Below are 16,514 nucleotides of genomic sequence, written 5' to 3' on the forward strand. Positions count from 1 at the left end.
AAATTCAATTAAGGCTGAAATTTCTCCTTTCATTCCAATTAAAGGCTTGAGAATAAATGGAAAGGCATCGTTACTTAGTTACATCCTTCTTGATTAATACATTCACAAATGTATTTAAACGGTGAAAAAGCTCAGAATACAATTGCTAATAGGTTTTTACTTTAATCAGTAGGTTTGAGAATGGAAATTCAAGACATTTATGTGACTTTCAGAGCATTGAGGTAGGCTACGGTTTCTTATAATGGTTGAAACCAATACTACAGGATCATAATGCTTTAGAAGGATTGTTATGAAATAAAAAAAAAACTGTATATTCATTACTGAAAAATAACATTTACCTTTTTATTTCCTAAATGATATTCAATATATTGTTCCTATTTCCGATGGTTAATAAGGCACTGGGCTCTGGATCATATGCAGGTGTTTGTTTAAGGTCTTATTTTCAATCTTATTTGTAAATAGCGTTAAATATTAATAATAGCTTTTAGCAGCTTCAATTAACCACCAGGTTTACATTCTTCAGACAGCAACCACTTGCAGCAAAGCAGCCTGCAGGTAAAGCACAGAAAAAACACACCTGAGCAAGCACACTTTACCTTCAGTGACATGTAGAAACAGCCAAGTAGTGGCTGGCCAGTAAAAAGAAATGGCATGGTTGGAACAAGATTGTTTTGTATTAATAGGATGTATAACGATTTAACTTTTAGTAACTTTTTCCCACCATGCAAAATGTTTGGGGAGTTAGAGACAGCCAGCAAAGTTTAGAGACAGGTTTGGAAACTAGTCGGAAACCAGTCACTAAGAAGTTAGTGACACCAAAGAGAAAAATGGGAGATGTTAACTGCTATTAAGTGCATAACTCACAACAAGCATTCTCCTTTAAATTGGGACAGTAGGAGGAGTACTGAGGGTTAGTCGCCAGTGATGCTTGTCACATCACTAGCAGCACCCACAATGAGTTGAACCTGTCCAAAAAGTTGGCAGGCAGCCTGGCCAACCCCCTAGCTACCATGTAGGAAGTACTGCTAAAGCGCTCCCTGCATGGTTCTACTGCATGCTGCACAGCGTGAGCCCATCTGATGACATGCTTGCACTGTGCTGCCTGCGGTCAGTTACCTGGTGTCCCGAGAAAGGGAACAGCGGGAGGAGCAAGCCAAAATCAGGACTGCCCTGCCGAAGGGAGGCATGTTAGTGATTGATTTTCAGTGGTTACAGTTGATAACTTAATATCACTACTTATGAAGTTTTTCCCATCAGTAAACAGCTCCTACTCTCTAAAACTAGCAACAGTCACAGTAAGGAGAATGTACCAGCAAGACTATAAACAAGCCATTTTCCTTTTGTCTGCCACTAAATACATACCATAGCAGAGCCTTAAAATAACATGTCTGAGTCACACCGGGAATCAATTGTAAATGTTTTTTATAAAACGTTCTCTGGGCACATATTTGCTAAACTGTTAAAAGTGGTGCATTGACAACCAAAATGAAAAATTATGTCCAAATTACCCATTTTGAAAAAAAAAAAGAAAAAAAAAAGAAGCAAAACAAAAAATGTAATATTTTTGAATGAGATTGTCAATTCTAGCAGAGTTCATACTGTAAATAAATGCTTTCAGTGCACTATTTCAGAGCAGTTCTATTCAGATTAGTATATGATTTTCTTAAACTACATAAATTTACTATAAATCTATAGCAATTAATGTAGTTACTGTAAACACTGCATCAGAGCTTATTGGTAGCTAAGACTAAAATATAGTAACAGAATTGTTTTAGTTACTCTTTATTCACTTTTTTTTAGTAAATAATGTACCATAGTTAACAATGACGATAGCCAAGTTTATCATGTTTCCTTGAATGTGTACAGACCTGACATATGCTGATGCATAAAAAAAATGATGACTATTTGAAGGCAGAATTGATATATTTCTGTTAGGAAATAATTTGCCAATGATGTACAAATTTCTACAGACATCAGTGCTATGGTGTAGGGCAACCCTTTTGATGTAATGACAAGAAGGTTTGTAGATATACTAGGTACTTACTGATGTATAATGTAATATTAATAGATTTTAAACTGACAGATTTCTAACTTTGCAGTATATAAATATACATTCTGTTATAATGCATCCTGGATTAATAACTATTGGATCTAAGTTAAACAGTTACTTAACTTTTCATAATTTTCCCCCCCCTAACAATTAAAGGGAAACTCCAGTGCCAGGAAAACGATCCGTTTTCCTGGCACTGGAGGGTCCCTCTCCCTCCCACCCCCCAATCCCCGGTTACTGAAGTGGTGAAAACCCCTTCAGTGACTTACCTGAGGCAGCGGCGATGTCCCTCGTCGCTATCGCCGCCTCCGCGACGCTCCTCCTCTTCATTGCGTCGGCCGGTGGGCGAGACTGATCTCGCCCACCGGCCGAGGGGACCTAATGCCGCGCATGCGCATTACGTCTCCCCATAAGAAAGCATTGAAAAATCATTTCAATGCTTTCCTATGGGGTTTTGAGCGACGCTGGAGGTCCTCACACAGAAAGTGACCAGGAAGTGACCAGGAAGTGACCTCTAGTGGCTGTCTAATAGACAGCCACTAGAGGTGGAGTTAACCCTGCAATGTAATTATTGCAGTTTATAAAAAACTGCAATAATTACACTTGCAGGGTTAAGAGTAGTGGGAGTTGGCACCCAGACCACTCCAATGAGCAGAAGTGGTCTGGGTGCCTAGAGTGTCCCTTTAATGGCCTGACTGACATGTTCCTGCCATTTAAGTAAAATTTCTGTTTTGCAAGCAAAACTAATTACAGTGCAAAACCTCTGTTCTTTGGTTAGTAATTAATCTGCCTGACGTTGGCAGGCGGGCATTCCCTCCAATGGCCATTGGAGTAACTAAATGCCCTCCATTTGTGTAAATATACATAGGGATTTAGGAGAGAGTGCAGGTAACTTTTTATTTGTTTTTTACTGTATGTATTGGGGCTGATGTGTACTGTGGTCGTTGCTGCCGCCCAGGAGTGATGGGAGTGAGCGCAATACTTGTTTTTTTGTGTTAGTAATTCATCAAATTGACCTGCAGAAATGCAGTTTTGAAAAGTAACAGTAGTTATTCTGATAGCAATAATTTTATAATAAATCTCTTTCAGACATTAAATAGCCTGATATTAAAGGGACGCCATAGTCACCAGAACAACTACAGCGTAATGTAGTTGTTCTGGTAAGTATAATCATTGCCTTCAGGCATTTTCATGCAAACACTGCCTTTTCAGAGAAGAGGCAATGTTTACATTGCCTCCTAGGGACACCTCCAAGTAGCCACTCCTCAGATGGCCACTGGAGGTGCGTCCTGGGGATGTGCTGCACAGTAGGCAGCACTGCCATTCAGCGTCTCCACACTCTGCCTGGAGACGCTGAATTTTCCTCATAGAGATGCATTGCTTCAATGCATCTTTATGAGGAGATGCTGATTGGCCAAAATGGAGTTTGGCCCCAACCCCATCCTGCCTCCTTGCCGATTTCAGCTAATCAACTGCTTTCTGTATGGAAAATAAGGTATGCTGGAAATAAGGTGAGTTTTCACCTTTTCTAAGGGAGCTAAGTGGGGGGGAGGGAGCAAGCAACCAAAATGGTGGATTAAACATTACAGGGTCAGGAATACATGTTTGTGTTCCAGACCCTATAGTGTTCCTTTAATAATCAGCTTTCAAACAGTTAAGGCTGTATTAACTAAAAAGGGAATTGTGCTGTATTGAAAAATTTAGAACCAACTGCTGTAAAAATATTAGAGGTTTATTTAGTAAATGACAAAATGTAGTGAATTTAACCCCTTAAGCACTGGACTGTTTTTGCGATGTTGTACATTTGCGACCAGGCCTCTTTTTACACTTTTGTGGTGTTTGTGTTTAGCTGTAATTTTCTGCTTCAGGACTGTCACCAGTCGGCAAAGCGAAAATGCCGATGACGGTCCTGAACCGTCCTTGGTCCTGAAGGGGTTAATAGTGAATAGTGACTTTATTATTTTAAAAGTGCTGATCTATAAAAACTCCTCAAGTCCGTTATAATCATTATTATTATTTTATTATTATTTATAGTGCCAGCAAATTCCATAGCGCTGTACAATGGGTGGACTAACAGACACGTAATCATACGTTTTTCTTAATGTTAAAATAAATATTTTTACATGTAAACTCCTGAAATTCTGTATATCCATATATACACTGTATCTTTTGGGGATTATACTATATAGACTGAAACCAAAAAATGCCTAAAACCAGCTAAGAAAATAACCCATGACTACTTGAGAAAAACAGTGTATATCCATGTTGGTGATTACACCACATTAGTGCTGTCACTTAGAACCTGGCTGGCTCAGAAACATGTGAGGTCATTTTATTTAGTTGTTGTTGGACATTCCTGGTTAAGTGTCCAGCATTTACCAAGCTATTTAATTTAATTTAATGGGCATCCACAGGAACTTTTATTTTGTTTGAAAATTTCAGTCTTGCCCCAGTCAGTGATGCACTCACGTTACAATGCAAACTGAAAATTGAGTTCAGTTTCATAATTATGAAGACCATAAAAGAAGAGGCCATTGCTTGTGAATAATACATGTGTTTAGGCACTCTTGAGATGATTAAGTAAAAAATGTTGGTTAAAAGGAAATCCAGTTTTATATTGACATCAAATGGTTGTTTAGGGATTAAATATCTTAGGTAATGATATTAATTAACATTTGCATAGTGTGATTTCTTATGGAAGCCTTTCTGGTAATGACTGTCGGTTTTACAAATATGACTCTAACATTTTACAACTTAATGAATAAATATTTTAGCCGAGAAGGCAAGTACAGGTATATAGATGGTCGAGCAAAGGAAATGCTAAGCTTTTCTCAAATTTGGAAACATTTTATGAAAATGTATCTGAAGTAATTTTAGCAAACTATCCAAAGTGCTCAGTTATTGACCTAAATGACCTTAATAGGTTTTATTTCTTATAAACTAGGTTGAATGATACATTATACCAAGTCTATCTTAAAGAATGTATATTCTAATTAGTTATAATGAACATGCATATCATATTGACATATCTAGTGTGTTAACCACAGTTTATCTAGTTCAGGCACTCCAGATGTTTTAGACTAAACCTCCCATAATGCTTTGCCAGCATTACGGGTGTAAGAGCATTATGGGGGATGTAGTCCAAAACATCTGGAGTGCTGAAGGTTGCCTATCCCTGATCTAGATCATGATTTGGAAGTGCACACAAACCTGGATTTACTGGAATTGGTGATTAACTACTATGGAAAGAACTAAAAATGCTGTGAAGCCAGATATTTTTTTTAAGCAACATGGTAAGCAATCATTGAAGAATTATATCTGTTATTGTGTGTTCTGTTTCTGTGTGAGAAGCTGCAGCTTTCCAATAACCTTTTGTTCCAGTCAAATGATCAGTTCAGCATATTTGTAATTTGTTTGTGATTCAAATTTAAGCCACTAAAACAACTAATAATTTCTTTCATACGTGAAATACAATTTGCCCAGGAAATGATTCTTAAAGGGACACTGTAGGCACCCAGACCACTTCTGGGTGCATTGTCTCATGTCCCTTAACCCTACAGTGGTACTTATTGCAGTTTCTGAGAAACTGCAATAATTACCTCTGAGGGTTAACGTCACCTCTAGTGGCTGTCTGCCAGACATCCACTAGAGGGACTTCCTGAATTAAAATGGACCTTTGCTCCAGTATCTGATGCTGGACGTACTCATGCTTTCCTATGGGGAAATCCTAATGCGAGCGCGGCCATTGGCGCACGTGCAGAATTAGGTCTCCCCAGCCAGCTGACGTCTGTGATGGAGGAGCGTGGGCGGAGTCTGATCCAGCACCGAGGGACATTGGTGCTGGATTTAGGTAACTGACTGAAGGGGTTTTAACCTCTTTAGCACTGCGGGAAGGGAGGGGGGCTCTGCAGGAGCCTATAGTGCCAGGAAAAAGGCTTTGTTTTCCTCGCACTGTAGAATACCTTTAATCCATTAAGGGCCAAACTTCTAGAATAAAAGGTAATAATGACATGTCACACATGTCATGTGTCCTTAAGGGGTTAAAGTGGAACTCTCATTTCTGCAAAAATGATATCACTGAATGTAACATTAAAAATGATCTACTAGTTTAATTAAACTTTATTTTCCATGACATGCACTATTTTATTTAAAGGGAAACTCCAGTGCCAGGAAAACGATCCGTTTTCCTGGCACTGGAGGGTCCCTCTCCCTCCCACCCCCCAATCCCCGGTTACTGAAGGGGTGAAAACCCCTTCAGTGACCTACCTGAGGCAGCGGCGATGTCCCTCATCGCTGTCTCCGCCTCTGCGATGCTCCTCCTCTTCATTGCGTCGGCCGGTGGGCGAGACTGATCTCGCCCACCGGCCGAGGGGACCTAATGCGCATGCGCGGCAATGCCGCGCATGCGCATTACGTCTCCCCATAGGAAAGCATTGAAAAATCATTTCAATGCTTTCCTATGGGGTTTTTAGCGATGCTGGAGGTCCTCACACAGCGTGAGGATGTCCAGCGACGCTCTAGCACAGGTTTCCTGTGCTAGAACCCAGGAAGTGACCTCTAGTGGCTGTCTAATGGAAAAATAGTAAAAATAGAAAAAACTGCAATAATTACACTTGCAGGGTTAAAAGTAGTGGGAGTTGGCACCCAGACCACTCCAATGAGCAGTGGAGTGTCCCTTTAACAATTTTATTAAAGATTTAGCAAATTAAATTATCATCCAGTTCGGACAAAGCAAAGTCAGGGCAAACAATGCAAATGAGGAGAAGAAATAGAAACATTGTTTAATTAATCTCATAGGCGTGCGCAGCCTATTGCATTAGGGTGTGCACCCTAAAGCCCAAGCACACGCGGCGTGTATATATATATATATATATATATATATATATATATATATATATATATATATATGTATATGTATGTATGTATGAGGGAGGGTGCTGGTAGTGTACTATGTAGGTGAGGGTGTTTGTGTGTGCGTGCTTGTGAGGGTGCTGTGAATGTACTGTGTGTCAGGGTGCTGTTTGTGTGTGTGTGTGCACTTGTGAGGGTGCTGTAAATGTACTGTGTGTGAGGGTGCTGGTAGTGTACTATGTGGGTGAGGGTGTTTGTGTGTGCATGCTTGTGAGGGTGCTGTGAATGTACTATGTGTCAGGGTGCTGTTTGTGTGTGTGCACTTGTGAGGGTGCTGTAAATGTACTGTGTGTGAGGGTGCTGTTTGTGTGTGAGGGTACTGGTAGTGTGCTGTGTGTGTGTTTGTTAGGATCCTGTTTGTGTTTGTGAGGGTACTGTTAGTGTGCTGTGTGAGTGTGCTGTTAGTGTGCTGTGTGTTTGTGAGGGTGCTGTGTGTGTGGGTGCTGTATGTGTGTGTGGGTGCTGTGTATGTGTGTGGGTGCTGTGTATTTGTGTGGGTGCTGTGTATGTGTGTGGGTGCTGTATGTGTGTGGGTGCTGTATGTGTGTGGGTGCTGTATGTGTGTGGGTGCTGTGTATGTCTGTGGGTGCTGTGTATGTCTGTGTGTGCTGTGTATGTGTGTGTGTGCTGTGTATGTGTGTGTGTGCTGTGTATGTGTGTGGGTGTTGTGTGTGTGTGTGTGTGCTGTGTGTGTGTGTGTGCTGTATGTCTGTGGGTGCTGTATGTGTGTGTGCGCTGTATGTGTGTGGGTGCTGTGTATGTGTGTGGGTGCTGGGTATGTGTGTGGGTGCTGTGTATGTGTGTGGGTGCTGTGTATGTGTGCTGTGTATGTCTGTGGGTGCTGTATGTGTGTGTGTGCTGTGTATGTCTGGGTGTGCTGTATGTGTGTGGGTGCTGTGTATGTGTGTGTGTGCTGTGTATGTGTGTGTGTGATTGTGGGGGGTGGAGGTACATTACTTAATATCCCCCCTCCCTTCTTACTTTATGTAGGGAGGGGGGATCCTTCCTTGCTGCCTTCCCTGGTGGTCAAGTGGAGGTGGGGGCAGATCAGTTATCCCCACTCCCTTCTTACCTTATGCCTGGGAGGGGGGATCCTGCTGCTGCTGCCATCCATCCCTGGTGGTCCAGTGGAGAGTGAACTCTAGCCCCGAAGGGCTAGAGTTCACTCACGCGAGATCTGAGCGTTGCCGCGGCAACGCTCAGATCTCGCGAGAGGAACCCGGCGGAGCTCCCCGGGTCCTCTCCTGCCTCCCTCCCTGCATGTGGGCCGGTGGGGAGAGAGGCTGAGAGCAGAGCCGGCGCTCGGATAGCGCCGGCTCTGCATGAGCCGACAGGGGGGATCCTGAGATCTCCCCTGCCGGTCTCAATACATAGGCGTGCCGCGGGGATTAGGGTGTGCCCAGGTACACCCGGCACACCCCGTGCGCACGCCTATGATTAATCTTGTTTTCTAGATGCTTTCTCTATGCTGACTACTAGGTTCAAATGACAGTTAATGACTCACAGGGAACACAATGTGGATTTCTATATTTGATGTAATTTTTAAAGACCTAGAACATTTCTTCTTGTTAGACATATTGATAAGTAAACAATATGAAAAATTCTGAAAAGTTGCAATTTCCCATTAATTTTGTCTGGAAGAGAAAAAATATTTTGTAAATTTCTGATGTATGTAAGACAGCCTGAAGTGTGCATTGACAAATAGGATACGCCTGAAGGGCATACCTAGTGAAAAAGACAAGAAGACAGAAGTTAAAGTTTTGAATGAAATGTAAAGTTGAAATTAAATGGGCCCTACTAAAGCTTAATGTCCTGATATGTATTGCAGGACATACTGGAAAACGAAAGAAATCTCAATGTATTCATCCTGGTAAAATATTTATAAATAAATAAAAAATAAATATATTGTCTATTTGTCCTTGTTATTGCATCTGTCATACGGAACTTTTATTTAGAAGCATAGAATGTGATGGCAGATAGGAACCATTCTGCCAATCTAATCTGCCCAATTTTCTAAATACTCTCCCAGTGGCATCTTCAGGATTCATACTTAGGGGAGGCACATAAGGGGCCAGGCACAAAAGTAGGGTGGCAGTTATAAAATGTGATATATATATATATATACATATATACATACATACATACACAGGGCTCGACAAATTACAGGCGCCAGGTCACCATGCCGACTAAACATTTCGCCCTGGCGCCTGGCAGGCTGGGCCAGGCTGCCATGGGGAGCATGTGGGCAGCGTGCGAGGGGGCAGTAACCTTCCTGCAGTTCCTCTCTGCTCCCTCAGGTGCTGTTTTGTGACATGACGTCACTCCGGCCCCGGCATTACTACATAGAGCATGCAGGGCAGGGCCGCCATCAGGGGGTGACAACCATGACGGTTGTCATGGGCCCGGGCCCCACATGTAGCGGCGGAACTGCCGCCGGTACACCTGCACTGGGGTCTGCATGCTGATAGGTCCCTTCGGGTGGCCCAAGCATTAAGGGCCACCCGATGGGCCCTACATCTTCAGGGGCCAGGTCAGCGCTGCGGCCGGGCAATAGCGCAACTGGGCCTCTTTAAAAAATTGCAGCCGCAAGTAATGCTGGGAGGAAGTGACAGCCGGTCCCTTCCTCCCAGTCCCTCAGCGCGGGAGGGAAGAGAGACACAGCTAGGCTGCGAGGATAGGAGAGCAACGCTGACTCCCATCAGCCCCAGCCACCCTCCTGCAAAAAAAAGGTAAGAAAAATTAGCTATGTGCGTATGTCAGTATGTGTATGTATGTCTGTATCTGTATGTATGTCAGTATGTGTCTGTCTGTCGGTGTGTATGTATGTATGTATGTGTATGTATGTCTGTATCTGTATGTATGTCAGTATGTGTCTGTGTGTACGTATATCTGTATGTATGTATGTCTGTATGTATATGTATATGTCTGTCAGTATGTATGTATCTGCATGTATATGTATGTCAGTATGTATGTATTTGTGTATGTATGTCAGTATGTATCTGTATGTATGTCAGTATGTGTATGTATATGTCTGTCTGTGTCCGTATGTATGTCTGTCAGTATATTTGTGTGTGTGTGTGTCTGTATGTTAGTATGTGGCTGTATATGTCCTGTGTCTGTTAGTATGTGTGTGTATCTGTGTACCAGTGCGTGTGTTTGTGTCTGTGTATTTCTGTGGGCGGGGTTTGGAGGTGGGCCCCTTGGGGGCTCGGACCTTGAGCATTGTTAGGGGCCCCAAAATTTCTGATGGCGGCCATGATGCAGGGGAGCAGAGAGAAACTGCAGGAAGATTAGAGAGGAGACACACTGGATGCCAGGGAAAGATTCACAACGCGTTGTTACCGTCCCATTTTCTATTTTTTTCTTTGTCCTTATAAGTCAAGGTGTTTCTTCTAAGAATTTTTAGGACTTCTTCTAGTGCGGTCTGGAGTTTTCCTTCCTCATATCCTTTTTGTATGAATTGTGTTTTGATTATATTTGCTTGTGTTATATAATCATGGTCGTTAGTGCAATTGCGCCTAATTCTCAAGAATTGGCCCTTGGGAGCATTTGTTAACCAAGGGGCATAATGACAGCTTTTTTTGTCAATACACCCATTAGCATCGACTTCTTTAAAATGGTTTTGTGTTATAATCCTATTGTCTTTGATGTTGATCTCTAAATCCAAAAAATTAATTGTTTCCTTGCTAATCTGTGCTGTTAAAACGATATTCCGCTGATTGTTGTTTAAATACAGGATAAAATCATTCAAATCTGTATTAGTACCTGTCCAAATAAAAAATATATCATCTATGAAACGGCGGTAGCACACCAAGTCCGCCCCCCATGGGTGTCCCTGATATACAAACTGCTCCTCCCAATAGGCCATGAACAAGTTTGCATAAATAGGGGCGAACTTGGTGCCCATCGCCGTTCCCCTAACCTGTAGGTAAAAAGTTTCATTAAACCAGAAAAAATTATTTGTTAAGATCAGGTAAATACCTTCTAAAATGTATAAAATGTGTTCCTCCTTAAAATTGTGTTTGTTTAAAAAGTACTGTACTGCTTTGAGGCCCTTTTCATGCGGTATAATGGTATAAAGTGAGGTCACGTCACACGTGACCAAAAAATTCCCTTCTTTCCAAGTCATCTCATCCATTAATTGTAATATGTGAATGGTGTCCTTCAGATATGCTGGGTTCTTTACCACAAGAGGCTGTAGCAAATGGTCAAGGTACTCTGACACCTTAGCTGAGATAGAATCTATCCCAGATATGATGGGCCTCCCCGGGGGATTTTCTATGTTCTTGTGTATTTTTGGGAGATGGTAATATACTGGTGTCTTCGGATGCGGTGTTGACAAATATTTGGCTTCTTTAGTAGTTAGAATACCCTTTTCTAAACCTTTTTCGATGTAGTCATCAAATTTTTTCTCTATATTCTCTATCGGATTTTTCTCTAATTTCTTATACGTGCCTGGATCTGAAAGGATTCGTTCCGCCTCTTGTAAATACTTGTCATTTGGCATGACCACTATACCCCCTCCTTTGTCCGCCGGTTTAATTACAATTTCTTGGTTCTGTTTTAACTTTTTTATTACTCTTTTCTCCTTAATTTACATATTTTGCTGGTATCTACTTAATGGTTTAATTTTCTTTATTTCTTTCATTATAATAATTTCAAAAGCTTTTATTTCATCTGAGATAAGATGCTTCGGAAAAAAATTTAATTTAAGCTCTATGTGTATATACTCTGATGGTGCTTCATTATTCAGTTTCTCTTCTTTGTTATAAAAAAATTTCTTTAGGCTAAGGTTCCTAATAAACTTATTAATATCTATAAAAAAATCGAACTCATTAAGATCAGAGGTAGGGGCGAATTTCAAACCTTTTTGTAAAATTGCCACTTCCCCTACGGGTAACTCATTCCCCGTTAGGTTAAAAATTCCTTCTGAATTTATCTCTTTCCTCTCTTCTCCGTATGTCTCTCTTCTTCTTTTACTGCTTCTCTTTCTTTTGTTACCGATCTCTGTCTTTTGCCTGGAGGTTCCCAAATTTTGATCTGGCGTTGTTGTTTCGATCTCTCTCCTGTTAGGTCCTACTGAAAAGGAGTCAATATAGATGCGTCTTCTTGTCTTGATCCAGAGAGCTCTCCATCTACCCTCTCAATTCTATGTCTTTGTAACTCTGGGGAATATCTATCATCTCTTCTCCTCCTCTCATCTCTCTTCCATGTCGCACCTCTTCTTTCTTCAGTTTTTTGAGGGCTTGATTTGACTACTTGACTGTAGCTTCTATAGTCCGTATATTTGGATGGAGGAGAACAGTATATACATTTGGTATAGTGGTCATGCCAAATGACAAGTATTTACAAGAGGCGGAACGAATCCTTTCAGATCCAGGCACGTATAAGAAATTAGAGAAAAATCCAATAGAGAATATAGAGAAAAAATTTGATGACTACATCGAAAAAGGTTTAGAAAAGGGTATTCTAACTACTAAAGAAGCCAAATATTTGTCAACACCGCATCCGAAGACACCAGTATATTACCATCTCCCAAAAATACACAAGAACATAGAAAATCCACCGGGGAGGCCCATCATATCTGGGATAGATTCTATCTCAGCTAAGGTGTCAGAGTACCTTGACCATTTGCTACAGCCTCTTGTGGTAAAGAACCCAGCGTATCTGAAGGACACCATTTACATATTACAATTAATGAATGAGATGACTTGGAAAGAAGGGAATTTTTTGGTCACGTGTGACGTGACCTCACTTTATACCATTATACCGCATGAAAAGGGCCTCGAAGCAGTACAGTACTTTTTAAACAAACACAATTTTAAGGAGGAACAAATTTTATACATTTTAGAAGGTATTTACCTGATCTTAACAAATAATTTTTTCTGGTTTAATGAAACTTTTTACCTACAGGTTAGGGGAACGGCGATGGGCACCAAGTTTGCCCCTATTTATGCAAACTTGTTCATGGCCTAATGGGAGGAGCAGTTTGTATATCAGGGACACCCATGGGGGGCGGACTTGGTGTGCTACCGCCGTTTCATAGACGATATATTTTTTATTTGGACAGGTACTAATACAGATTTGAATGATTTTATCCTGTATTTAAACAACAATCAGTGGAATATCGTTTTAACAGCACAGATTAGCAAGGAAACAATTAATTTTTTAGATTTAGAGATCAACATCAAAGACAATAGGATTATAACACAAAACCATTTTAAAGAAGTCGATGCTAATGGGTGTATTGACAAAAAAAGCTGTCATTATGCCCCTTGGTTAACAAATGCTCCCAAGGGCCAATTCTTGAGAATTAGGCGCAATTGCACTAACGACCATGATTATATAACACAAGCAAATATAATCAAAACACAATTCATACAAAAAGGATATGAGGAAGGGAAACTCCAGACTGCACTAGAAGAAGTCCTAAAAATTCCTAGAAGAAACACTTTGACTTATAAGGACAAAGAAAAAAATAGAAAATGGGACGGTAACAACGTCCCATTCATATGTAGCTTTAATGGAAATAATAGAAAAATAAACAATATCATCAACAAACACTGGCATATCTTAAAAGATGATCCGATTTTGAAAAACATTTTATCAGATAAACCCAAAATAATTTACAGAGGGGCCAAAAACTTAAAAAGCACTTTAGTACAGAGTTGCAACAAAAAGAGAACACCTGTAAATAATACTTTTTTTAAATATGAATAAAGGGTTCTATGGCTGTGGACAATGTCTAGCATGCAGAAACACCAAAAGCAAGAAAAGACACATCACAGACATGGAACCTATTATCAATCAAAAATTTCAGATAAGGGTTCACTTAACCTGCTACTCAAAGGGAGTAATTTACATATTAAAATGCCCATGCAATGTCGTGTATGTTGGCCGAACAATTCGAAATTTGAACACCAGAGTGGCGGAACATACAAGGAATATAAAAAATGGGGTAGAGACACATAGTGTCTCAGGTCATTTTAAGAGAGTTCATAACTCAAACCCGGATGGAATGTTTTTTAGCGCAATTAAATTGGTGAAGAAAGATTGGAGAGGGGGAGACTACACCAAAAAAATAGGAAGGGAAGAAATTAAATTAATTTACGACTTTAATACCATGGTCCCACATGGATTGAATAATGACTTTGAATTATGTCATTTTATGAGTTAATAATCCTTTTTATAGTGTAAAATGTTTTTTAGTCTTGAATAAGGTTTTTTAAAAATTCTAAATTGATTATACTTTTTCCTCCATTTTTAAGATATTTTATATAACTTTTAAAAGACATCTACAAACTGCCACTACTATATTACCTTTTATGTTTACCTGTATATATGCTCATGGGATATTATTTATTTGTTATACTTTATATGGATCCTCTATTGAAATAATTAAGCCAATATGTTGTTTGGCTGATAGATATAATGCACTTGAAAGGAGAAAAATGAGATTTCTGTCATGTTTTAAATTATGTTCTTAATAAAGTTTGTTGTTTCAATAGGTGGAACGCATGTGCGTTTCACCAGAAGATGCCAACAAAGGGAGACGCACATAGAGTGAAACGTTGGAACGCACGTGCATTCCACCACAATGAGGAATACGGAAGTGGATGCGCATTGAATTAAGCGCCGGAACGCACGTGCGTTCCACCGTAATGAAGAACCCGGAAATAGATGCGCACAGTGGAACGCACGTTGTGTTCCACAAGATGGAACCCGGAACCCGGAAGTGGAAAAAAAGGCGCACAGGATCCGATCAGTGGAGGACATTTAAACAGAAAAGAGAGGGAAGATTCACCTAACAGCTAACTGAGGAAGCCTTTTGTAAGGCGAAACGCGTTTTGGACACTGTTGCAGACTATTGAGTCAAACCAGACTAACATCTGGAACTTATTCTTTGATCTTTTATTTTATATATATATATATATATATATATATATTTTTTTTTTTATATTTGAATTTTTACTCATAATAAAGCACCCTTTTTTGGAATTCCTTTGGGATTTTGCATTTCTATTAGCAGCAAATCTAAAAGGGAAAGCATAAAGCACCAAGCACCCTTAAAGAAACCATCTAGTCCTCAAGGAGAGAAAAAGGATTGGGACATCCTTGAATGGTCCAGAGGCGTATACCACCTGAGTCATATGAGGGTATGACTCCAGGCTTGTGAGTTATAATATTTCAGCTTATACACTTTCAATGCTTACTTACAGTGTTGCACTACTGCCTGTATAATTTTGTCTTACAGAATACTGACTGTATCATATTTCTAGGAGCTCCACCTTTCTATATGTATGTATATTATATGTTTTGAAGTGGTGTAGGGGTTACCACTTATTAGGTGTTTGAGCACAACCTTCCAATTAGTGCACAGAACCAGTTTTATTACTTATATTACAACAATAATATAGTCCATAAAAGTGCAGTTTGTTTGTAAAAAATGCAAAAAACATCATTTTTAATTAAAATATCATCATTGTAATACAATTTACCAGTTTGAAACACTAATATCTGAGTTCAGCGAAGTCTCTCAAGTAAAACAGTACCCCCTATGTACAGATTTTATGGTGTCTTGGAGAGTTACAGGGTCAAATATGGTGCTTGCGAATTAAATTCTCTGCACTTTTCCCTGTGTTGTCAGGCATAGCAATCAAATTTTAATTAAATCACATAATTATGTTAAACGATTACTAAAATATACATGTAGAATTTTAATATATATGCATTTCTAGGTATTTAAATTCTACGTGTATACTAATGTAATCTTTTATGTATTTATATGTATTTATCTATTTATAGTTATTTGCGGTTATTTGTATTTTATATATAGATAGATATATATAGAATGTCATTCTAAGTCTATTTTGTTACATATATATATATATATATATATATATATATATTAATAACAAAATACAGTTAGAATGAAATGACATATGAATATATAATTTATATAAAATTTTGTTTCAATATTTTATTTATTTATTTTATTATTGTATTTATTTATTATTGTAATTATACGTATATATATATATATATATAATATGTGTGTATATATCTATTATATATATATATATATAATATACATATTATATATATGTAACGTCATTCTAAATGTATTTTAATACTAATATATGTACTAATATTAATATTAAAATACACTTTGTATGACGTTACATATATATAATATGTATATATATATATATATATTACATATATAATATATATATATATATATATACATATATTATCTATATAAAAATACTTTTTAATTAATTTTAAACATGTTTATTATTTTTTTTTTTTTTACACCTCCTACCAGCAGGGGGACTGTCTGACATTTTAGACAGTCCCCTTGCTGGAACATCCACAGCCTGCTATAGGGGGCCATGTGATCGCTCTTTGAGAGCGATCACATGGCTCCCGGGGGCCTCATTTGCCGGGGGAGGGCTGCCTGGGCTGTCAGGCAGCCCTCCAGAAGAGGATCGCGGCGGAGGTAAGTAGATCTCACCTCCTGGGAGCTTAAGCCATTACGGCGTTCTATGCT

General features: G+C 39.3%; 1 protein-coding gene across 1 annotated transcript in view; it reads right to left on the reverse strand.

Annotated features, from left to right (window-relative positions):
• AGTR1 (angiotensin II receptor type 1) overlaps positions 1 to 16,514 on the reverse strand; it is an 82,978-nt gene that overhangs the window by 17,241 nt on the left and 49,223 nt on the right. The window lies entirely within an intron of this gene.

This window comes from Pelobates fuscus, chromosome 2 (genome assembly GCF_036172605.1).
Source record: "Pelobates fuscus isolate aPelFus1 chromosome 2, aPelFus1.pri, whole genome shotgun sequence".
NCBI classification, from domain to species: domain Eukaryota; kingdom Metazoa; phylum Chordata; class Amphibia; order Anura; family Pelobatidae; genus Pelobates; species Pelobates fuscus.